The following is a 7,174-nucleotide window of genomic DNA, read 5'->3' as shown; positions in this document are numbered from 1 at the left end:
CCTGTCTGAGATCCTCGCCAGGATCGCTCTCTTCGCTGGATTTGCTGGATTCGCTGGAGATTGATATTCCTGTCTCATAGATCTCTGACTCAGAATCATCGGAGACTTCTGTTGGAGCGCGCCCTTCCATCCCTGGGTTTATATTCGAAACTTCAATTGAGGTGCTCCCTTTCACCAATGAGTTTTGATATGAAACTACGTCTATGTTAGAGCCTAATCTGCTTTCGTCACTCAGTTTTTCATATTCCAGACGCTCTCCTGGGGTTACATCTTCAGCTGCCGCAGTGAAGGCCTTTTTTTTGCAATCCTTGTTGATCCATTGTAATTAATACAGTTTCATCTGGGATGCTACTCACTTGTCTTTCTTTGATAGCTGGGCTAAATATATTTGAAATACTAGGTTGGAAACCTGTTGAGGGACCAGTTATATTAGCTGTTGCTTTCAAGTTTTTGATCGCTTGTAGTCTTTTGGCCTTTTTCTCCAGGAGATCAAGATTCTCTCTGATTGTTGCCAATTCCTTTTCTGCCTCCTTCACTCTCTGTTTTTCCTTGGCTTTCTTTTTTGATTTCTCCACCTCCTTTTGAAGTTTATGTTCATTCTCGATGTTTCTCTCTCTTCCATCGGGTTTGGCAACTCTAGCTTTGCCATCCATATTTTCATGGTTATTTTCCATCGCCTTGTAACCCCTTGTTTCTGGTCGTCTCTGTGTTTCATTTATTTTCTGTGATCCTGGTAGTTCATCGGTCCCTTTAGTATTCCCTCTGTAATCTGAGTTCTCTTCCTCCCTTGCTTGGCTCTCTTGGTTTTCTTTCTCTTGGTCGCCCTCTCCTCCCTGAACCAAGGCCTTTACTTTAACAGTTGTATCCTTTTTTGTATCATTCTTTATCTCAGTCTGTTTCAGTTTTTGGATTTGGGCTTGATTATCACTGTCTTTATCCTTGTCTTTGCCTTTACCTTTATCTTTTTCTTTAATTTTCTCCATATCTTCCATATCTCCCATGAACGTATTCAGCTGTGGGAACAGAGTCGGTATGGTAATCTCCGCAGTATTTGCCGCTTGAGCTCTGCCCCAGAACCCTCCTCCTCTAATCCTAATCCTTGTAATCCTTGTAATTGATCTGAGTAAACTTGAGACTCCAGCAAGCAGTCTTTTCCTCCCAACAGTCCCCGAAATCTTGTTTTTTAAATCTATATTTTTTCCCGATTGTAAGTCTGAACAGACAAGGTAGAATCTGTGACTGACCACCAGACAGCCCATATGTGGTTTTCTTCTTTTCTTCTCCCTTTTCTTACTCCCAGTCTATTATAGCGAGGATTATTGGGAGATTTGAATTTGAATTTTAAATTGCCTTTTTTTTTTTTACCACTGTATGACCCTTGTATTATTTGTATTATTTTGTATTTGTATTTCCAGTACTATTCTTCTTTTAGTTCATTAGCTGTGTGCTCTCCTCGCAGTCTGGGCATTCTGGGCTTTCCGGTGCCTTCCGGACTATCCCTGCTCCATGCTCCCAGGGCCTCCCAGGCAAACAACGTCGTCCCCTTGACAACGACGCGTGATCTATTTTAAGCTCAGCCGCCGTGTCTGCAGATGACAGGAGACAGGAGACAGAAGACACGGGCGGCGGTGAGCGGCGGTGAGCGGAGTGCAGGAGGGAGCAGAGCCTGAAAGAGCGAGAAGCGGGCACTGTTACTAGCAGAGACGAAGAGACGAAGAAAGCAATCACAGCTGTACTGAGCGTAAGGTGGGTAGGAAGCCTTCAACCCTTTAAACTTCCATTCCCGTTTCTCCTGCCTTTCCCGCCTAATACTGCTTCTCTCCTTTCTTCTTGCTTCTTCTTGACTCTTCTATTGTTGTCTATGGTTGTCTATGGTTGTCGCTACCATCGCACGTACTGCAAGCTGGAAGCTGGAAGCTGCCCCTCCTAATTCACCCTGAGCCCAGAGAACGAGGGTTTTAGATTAGAACGAAGCTCGTAGTTTGCATCGCGATGTGTTTCTGTTCTATACTGACAAGCTTTTAGCCCCGCTTCAAGGCATATGATTTAGCGCTGCCATGCAACATTTCTCGCTTCTAAAGCCCTTCTGCCCGCTGTCAAATCTGTCACAGCCATCCAAATCGGTGAGAGAGAGATAACACGTATCACACTGCTAAAGGAGCCGGTACGTGAGCACAGCTTTTTAGTAAAAACTTCAAAGCTTCAAATCAGCTTCACTTCGCTTCTTCAAGGTGATCTCCGACAGATACAGAGGAGCGAAAAACGGAGGCTTTTTGAAGATTGGCAAATCAATCGAAATTCATTCCAGACATCTCAGGCCCCAGGAGCAAGCACTGCAGCGACCTGTCACACCGTCGCCATCTTGCCTCCGTCACCCTTTCTTTCACAGGTTTTTCTAAATCTGTTGCTATTCTAAGATTGCAAAGAAGGGCTCCTTTGTGAAGTGATAAAGTCTTGTTAGTGCAGATAACAACAATCACTGTATTACGTTTTAAATCCTGACTTTGTGTTTCTCCCAGCCATTTAGTCTTGACATTTAATGCCTACAAGTATAGATGATATGCGATTCCTGCTCCCTATAACTCTAAGGTCTTCTGTAACATTTCCTGTACATTGATTTACACACTTGTATGATTTGTTGTGCCCAGTATGTGATGAAAGCACTCTGACACCCTGCATTTAAATGAGTAGCCCTATAAATGAATTCAATAAAAGAAATTAGTAGGTGGCAGTTAAATAAATATTTGTGTAATGAATGATACAAACAGAAAAATCTTGCATTCTTACCGTGTAAGCACATCTCTTGTATAAGGAGTTGAACAAAGTTCAAAACCAGCCGCCACTTCATAGTTTCTCTTAAATACTATTTGTTAGACCTGGCATCATTGGCTTGGGTTTCCTGTGTAATTTTTGCCTTTGCCTCCTATTATTTTGCTGTGTGTTGGACTTCGTTTTTGCTGGTGTAGATGCTTTGGGCACTTTGCCCCTGCTGTTCAGTGCCAAAGCGCAAGTGCTCCCTGTCAATTGTTGTTATGGATTGGTGATTCCATGATTGGCATATATGATTCACTAATCAGTCCCTAGTACAGTGCACTGTGTGCACCCAGGGCCTGTAAATCAAATGCTGCCAGTGGGCCTGCAGCACTGATTGTGCCACCCTCATAAGCAGCCTTTAAGTTTAACTCAGACCTGCCACTGCAGTGTCTGTGAGCAGTTTGGTCCTGCTATGTCGACCTGGCAAGTGCACCCACTTGCCAGGCCCTAACCTTCCCTTACATGTGAGTCACCCCTAAGGTAGGCCCAAGTTACCCCTGTGGGCAGGGTGCAGCGTATGTGAAAAATAGGACATGCCCTTATGTGTGTGGCATGTACTGATAGTGAAAATCTGCCAAATTCGTATTTCACTATTGAAAGGCTATCTGTCCCATTGGATAGAATAGGAGTTAATTTATAACATATAAATATAACTTCCCATTGGGACAAGATAAGAAGATAAAGTTTAGTATGCCTGAACTCAGAATATAACGATGCATCTTTTAGTGAGGATGATTTTTACATTCTGTTTGAAAATACCACTTTTAGAAAGTAGGTATTTTCTTGCTTAGCCATCCTGTGTGCTTCTGCTAGATTTGTTGTTGGACTGCCTGGCTTTGGAGTAACAGAGGCCGGGGATGTGCATTCTGTTCAGACAGCCCCTTGGGCTGGGCTGAATAGACCTGGGCTGCATTCAGAATAGGGGGAGGACATTTCTTTCACACCTGAATACGGCTGGTCTGCCTTTGACAATGCTGTCTCCACCTGTTGCAGGGAAGCTGCACTAGAGAGGACAGAACTGGTTTTGACTGATCACAGTGCTTCTCTGCCATCAGAGAACAAAGAGAATTGCTGCATAAATACTAGCCCCAGACGCCAGAAATTTAGATCATGTCTGGAATTCAAGAGGAACCTTCGCCAAGGAGAAGAGCTGGCGAAACTGAAGGAGAAGTACTGCCCCTTTGCTGTGTGCTGTCTGGGGTTGGCTTGCAGTAGCTGTTTCTGCCAAGGAAAGGAAGCTATATGCTGTGTCCCCTGCTTGAGGAAGATCTCCAAGGGCTTGAATAAGAGCTTGCCTCCTGTTTTTATAGTTTCAAGGATACAAAGACTTCACCCCCCCAGCTCTCCTGTACACCCTTGTTGAGTGTTGTGACTTGCCAAGAGGTTCCTGCTGCTGTTATGGGCATCTGGAGGTTGTTCCTGCTGTTGGGAGTTGAAAAAGCAATGCCACAAGGAGAAGCGCGACACATTCGCATCTGTTTCCGACGCATCGCCAAAGAAACTGACACTGCGCCTGCCCGCGGCTCGAGAAATTGCTGCATGCTGCATTGAATGCACCGATCCCCGAAGTCCAAGATCACCGCATCGATTCCAACGCAGGCCCTACTGTGCGGCTGCAAGAACCAACGCATCGTCCCGGATCGTCATGCATCACATTGAGGCTCCAGATCTGACAAATTGTTGGGGATACAGTAAGAAACCAACGCATCACCTCCCCACGCAGTAAGAAACCAATGCGTCATCTCCTCTCTGGTAAGGAACCAATCCATCACCGCCCCTGTGCAGCAGTAAGGAACCAACGCATCACCTCCTCCGGAGCAAGGAACCAACACATCCCTTCGCTGGGTGAAAGGAACCAACACATCATCTTCCCTGCCACCCTTTTAGCTTGTGTTTTTGACGCATCCAAGGTACTTTGTGTGTAAGGTGTCACATCTGCAATTTGCTTTGAACTGAACTGTTTCTACCTTTTGAAAGTCATATTTTTATTACTGTATTGTGGATTTTCGTCGCTTTGGTCTTGTTTGGTTTAGATAAAGTTTTACTTATTTTTCTAAACTGATGTGGTGTCCATTTGTAGTGTTTTTCCTGTATTGCTGTATGTGTGAAAAAATGCTTTACACACTGCCTCTGAGATAAGCCTTTCTGCTCGTGCCAAGCTACCAAGGGGGTGAGCAAGGGTTATTTTAGGAGTGTATCCTCCTTACCCTGACTAGGAAGAAGGGTCCCTTCTTGGACAACAGTGCAAGCCATTGCCAACTAGAGACCCCCATTTCTAACCCTATTATTATTAAGAAGTGATAATCAGCTGTGTCTCGTTGTTTCCTTCCATTACATTGGCATCTAGGTGTGAGGATCCATGTGGCTCCCATCCAGTATGATACTTGAACAAAAGGAGGGCTGATGTCCCTTTCAATCAAGCATTTGTTTTGGGACCAGCTGGATGTTAAAATAAAAAAGCCCCATTGCTACCTTCAGTTTGTTGCTCCAAACGGAATGTAGACAAAGTGCTAAGTTGTTGAATTATGTTCTGGTGTTGGAAAATGCCACCTGTGGAAATTCAGCGTGTTTACTGGGTTCAACGTTGTCAATGCTAGCGGAACTACCAGCACTGAATAGCCATTCCAGCGTTAGAGGCTGATGAGAGTAGGAGGCAGTGGAGGCAGACTATAATGAAGTGTGGCTGTCTTTATTTTATATTGACGTTGATGATACAATTAATAAACCAAATTGATACACCAAGACAGAGCACTTTACACCAGGGCTTAGCCTGCACCAATGGATTTAAGGTAAATTCAGGAATGGGAAGTGTCATTGCAGGTTGTGTGATCCAACCACGCTATACCCAGCCACGCGTGGAATAATACCACAGTCTTAACACTAACCACATCTTAACCATGCATGTCTTCACAACGAATTTGGTTGTAATGACATATTTGGTAAATGTTTCTTTTTAGTTCGTTATCCCCTGGTTTTAAATCCCCCTCACCTGCATAATAATCGGTAGTTCACCGCCGCTTGTGCGGGTCCGGTTCTTGGGGTGGGTCTCCTTTTTTGGTCGCCATCTTGGAGTGGGGTGAGTGTTGGTGTAGGCGCCACTATCTGCCTGCGCTTTAGTGCGCAGGAGCCAGCGAGGGAACACCTACTTAAGGCGAGTCCCATTGTAGCCTCGCCCTGACAAGGTAGCGTACTGCTGCTGTAGCGCTTTGTGCGCTTTTGCTGATACTTCTATTTTAAAAGCCTTTTTTACTATTTGCTTTCTTTTTAGTTCGTTATCCCCTGGTTTTAAATCCCCCTCACCTGCATAATAATCGGTAGTTCACCGCCGCTTGTGCGGGTCCGGTTCTTGGGGTGGGTCTCCTTTTTTGGTCGCCATCTTGGAGTGGGGTGAGTGTTGGTGTAGGCGCCACTATCTGCCTGGGCTTTAGTGCACAGGAGCCAGCGAGGGAACACCTACTTAAGGCGAGTCCCATTGTAGCCTCGCCCTGACAAGGTAGCGTACTGCTGCTGTAGCGCTTCGTGCGCTTTTGCTGATACTTCTATTTTAAAAGCCTTTTTTACTATTTGCTTTCTTTTTAGTTCGTTATCCCCTAGTTTTAAATCCCCCTCACCTGCATAATAATCGGTAGTTCACCGCCGCTTGTGCGTGTCCGGTTCTTGGGGTGGGTCTCCTTTTTTGGTCGCCATCTTGGAGTGGGGTGAGTGTTGGTGTAGGCGCCACTATCTGCCTGCGCTTTAGTGCGCAGGAGCCAGCGAGGGAACACCTACTTAATGCTCCTCCCCTAGCGCAGCGGGATCGCGCAGAGGGCGTGCCTTCGCGTGGCCGGAGTCGTGCCAGAGTCCTGCCCGTCTGTGCCCGTCCGCGCCAGGACGCGCAGTACAGGGCAGGACCCTGGCCCTTACCGCTGGACGATCCGAGGTACATAATGCTGTGTTACACCAGGGACACGTTGCTGGCCATTGGCCAACGATACAGGACCTGTGATGCTCCGCGGGTCGGGCCGCTGTGTGGTCCTCACGCATGTGTTTGCGGGACGTTGGACCTCCCCGCCCCTTTAACATGTGTGAGCAATGACTCTGCCGCTGCGGTAGACAGCGCTAGTCCATCTTTCAGCATTTGGAACCTGAATGTCAGGTCGATGGTCAAACATCATCAAGACATTTCCGACCTGATAGGTAAGGAGTCGCCGGATGTTTTCTGCCTGACGGAGACCTGGCTGCAAGACGCTGACACGGCCGTCATTAACTTGGCCTTCCCGCCCGAGTACTCGGTGTACACTCTTAACCGAGCCTCTAGAGGTGGGGGAATAGCGCTTGCGGTTAAGTCCTGCTACCCGTGCGTCTGGCAAGGGCAAAAAAT

General features: G+C 46.4%; 1 long non-coding RNA gene across 2 annotated transcripts in view; it reads left to right on the top strand.

The window, feature by feature from the left end:
• Positions 1–1,626: 1,626 nt before the first annotated feature.
• LOC144821843 (uncharacterized) overlaps positions 1,627–7,174 on the top strand; it is a 427,743-nt gene continuing 422,195 nt past the window's right edge. For both annotated transcript variants that reach the window (XR_013608468.1, XR_013608467.1), the window contains exon 1: positions 1,627–1,746. This is a non-coding gene — a long non-coding RNA (uncharacterized LOC144821843). The remainder of the gene's footprint in view (positions 1,747–7,174) is intronic.

This window comes from Lissotriton helveticus, chromosome 2_2 (genome assembly GCF_964261635.1).
Source record: "Lissotriton helveticus chromosome 2_2, aLisHel1.1, whole genome shotgun sequence".
Taxonomy (NCBI): Eukaryota; Metazoa; Chordata; class Amphibia; order Caudata; family Salamandridae; genus Lissotriton; species Lissotriton helveticus.
Note: the sequence above shows the minus strand (reverse complement) of the source record. Positions and strands in the feature narration are given on the sequence as shown.